Below are 3,615 nucleotides of genomic sequence, written 5' to 3'. Positions count from 1 at the left end.
AGGGTGAAGATATTGGTCTGGAAAAACTGAAGAGAGACAAAGTGGAAAACAACGATGTCAGAAAAAGAGACACTGGTGATGAAGAAAACACACAGATGGGACATAGTGAAGAAGATGAGGGAAAGATGAGACAAGATCAGGAGAAAGATGCACTCAGTCTTCAGGCTAGAGGAGAGGAGGGTGATGAAGAAAGTGTAAAGAAAGACACATCAGTCAGAGAAACAATTAATGACAGAAACAAAAACACTGGTGTCAAATGTGCAACACTGAGGAAAGTAAAAACCAGTGCAGATGAAGAAGTACAGGACAATCTGTTCATGAATGAAGACAGTACACATTCCAGCAGCACAGAAGAAAACACACAGATGGGACATAGTGAAGAAGATGAGGGACGGGCGAACTAAAAAAAAACAAAAAACAAAAAAAAAACAAAAAAAAAAAAAGAAAAAAAAAAAAAAAAAAAAAAAACAAAAAAAAAAAAAAAAAAAAAAAAAAGAAAAAAAAAAAAAAAAAAAAAAAAAAAAAAAAAAAAAAAAAAAAAAAAAAAAAAAAAAAAAAAAAAAAAAAAAAAAAAAAAAAAATAAAAAAAAAAAAAAAAAAAAAAAAAAAAAAAAAAAAAAAAACGGAAAAGATCAGGAAGAAAGATGACTCAGTTTTCAGGCCTTAGGAGGGAGGAGGGAAAGGTGGAGCGTAGAAAGTGTAAAGAAAGACACATCAGACAGAGAAACAATTAATGACAGAGACACAAACAGTGACGATGCCCAGGAAGAACAAAAATTGCTGAACAGTGGAGATAAAGAAGTACAGGAAACCCTGTTTATAAATGAAGACAGTACACATTCCAGCAGCAGAGAAGAAAACACACAGATGGGACATAGTGAAGAAGATGAGGGACGGATAAGAAAAGATCAGGAGAAAGATGCACTCAGTCCTCAGGCTAGAGAAGAGCAGGGTGAGATAGAAAGGGCTTCCTGCTGTAATTTTTTCAGTCCCCGCACTAAGCGCAGCTCAACTGCAGTGACAAGAAATGCAGGGGAAATTATTGAAATCTAATCAGCTTTTTAATTAGCCTCATCAGTCAACACCGTAATGTAAAAACTATTAATTCCTTAAATGCAGCATATTGATTTTTGCCTATTCTGTCTACGAAGCGACAGCTGTCTTATTTATACGTGATTTATTCTGTCAAAATAAAACATATTCTCTGTTCCTATAGCAACGTCATCTGATAGAAATACATAACGCTTGTTGATTGAATAATTTGAGCTTTTGCCTTTCTTCTTGTATTTCTCATGAATGACAGGAAGCTGAACACACAGTTATATAAAAACAGCTTATGTTAATCACAGAAAAAGAGCCAATACGGTATGTGATGGAAAAACAGATATATGAGAACCTGCCTTGGCCAAATCTGAATACTTCATTTGTACAGACATATATACTGGCAGCAAGCACTTGCACATATATGCATACTCTTATACATACATATACACACTTATATGTATGTATATGTACACACGCATACAGAATGTATGTAGTATGTGGTCATGGGTCTGAGTGGCTGTATTTCTTACTTTGGTAGTTTTACATTACATTACTATGCTGAATTATTTTGTTTAACATCAGCTTGTCAGGACATTCACAGTTTTCCTGATTGTGTTCCTGCTAAATACTTTTGTAACACTGTCTAATGATAAATTAAATTAAATTTAACATACAGTTATCAACTCACTTCTCTCTCACGTGGTGCTCTTCATGCATCGATGCATGAAAAAAAACAAAGAAAAGAACAAACAAGGAACTAAGGCACTGCCAGCATTTGTGTGGGATGATGCGCACCCCTGCTGGTGAAATTAAGCAACTACATCTGAAAATCCACTAGGCTGTATAGCTCTATATTTTGTTAAACTGAAAATTGGGGATTACACTGTGTGTGTAACTAATGGGCGTTACACTTTCTTTATGACTTATTTAAATGTTTTATAGTTTTCTGAACTCTTTAAATCTTGCCCCTGACATTTCCCCCTATATTATAATGAAAACTGAAAAAACTATAAAAACTCAACTGAAACGACTCCGGAAACTGACTGAAAAAGAAAGTGAAAACTACTCTTTTGTTTGTGCTCCTCTATGGGACTCCCGGGTAAAAACATTGTTTATATCTGATTTAACTGGAGGAAAACACCGACACAAACCACGTGATCCTGTCTCTCTCAGCTGTAATTTCACTTTATTTGACAGCATTGTCGTTTATTTGAATTTCTCCTACGGGGGTCAATAAAGGAACATCTTATTCAATGCATTTCTGACTTCCAGTGCTTGTGTTATTGTAAAATGTAATTTGCAGAACCAGAGTAAACTTTAATCACCAGACAGGCCATTAATTACGAACACAATTTCCACTTACTCCGCAGTCGTTTGTCACACCTATAAACTAATGGACAATGGTGCCATCTTGTGGTTTAAACACAACCATTGATGAGTGCAGACTATGTTCTTAGCAACAATTTCAGAATGATTTTAAAGCTGTCGGCCTTCTCTGTAACTCCAGAAAATGCAGCTCAGACAATAAAAAAAAAAGGATTTTCCAATAAGTTTGATTGGTTCTATGATTTGATCATCTTAAAAACAATTAGTTTTCCATTGTATTCAATTCTGTTATTTCAGTCCTCTATCAGTAAGTGTATCAGTGTACTGAAAAGCTAAATGTCATTATTTGTGTATCTTGCCAGCAGCAACTGCAATGTTTTATAAAGATTAATCTCAAATGAGGGACTTTCTGTATTTCCTTATTAGTTATTGGACTTTATTTGGAAATGAAATTACTTTGTTGACCTTTGACAGTGTGTAACAATGACTTTGTTGACCTTTGACAGTGTGTAACAATCAAAAGGATCTATTGGTGGAAATTGAATATAATATTCATGGGTGTGTTTTCTTTAGTGGATAATCACTTGACAACCTCTGTGGCTGGCAAATGAAATAAACATGTTGGTACAGGCTGTAAACAAACTCTGTTTATGACATTTGTGAGTTGTTATATAACTCAACTGAATAATTTTTTTCTTTCTTTTCTTCAAGTAATATTCTGAACTCTTTAAATCTTGCCCCTGACATTTACCCCCCATATTATAATGAACACTGAAAACAATAAAAACTCAACTAAAACTCACTGAAACTAAACAGAATGTAAAACAAAATAAAAATGAATGAAAAATACAAAACTATAATGACTCTGTTGGGGGGTTTAAATAAATGTGATTTCTTTCCCACTATTCCACATTAATATTTCCCATTTATTGGTATCAAGTCACAAAAGCAAAATTAAACCAATATAATTCCCTCATTTGTTTCATTCTATGTATCTGTTGCTCTCAGTATGCTCTGTATGGGTGTGAATGAATCTGACTCTGTTTGACTTTTATCTGCCAATGCACTTGAAGAAGTAACAGTGAGGCCTAGGTATGTATACTCTGTTTATTAAATATAATAATATTAGTTTTATGTAGATTTATTCTCTCTCTATCTCTGAATCTGTGTTGCCTGTTTTGAAAAGATAAATAAGTTTAATTAATGCTCTTATACTGCACTCTTTCTTTTTATTTCACTTTTATC

Source organism: Morone saxatilis, unplaced genomic scaffold (assembly GCF_004916995.1).
Source record: "Morone saxatilis isolate NCDOM2014 unplaced genomic scaffold, NCSU_SB_2.0 Contig4, whole genome shotgun sequence".
In the NCBI taxonomy this organism is placed as follows: domain Eukaryota; kingdom Metazoa; phylum Chordata; class Actinopteri; family Moronidae; genus Morone; species Morone saxatilis.
The sequence above is the reverse complement of the archived record's forward strand: the minus strand, read 5'-3'. Positions refer to the sequence as shown.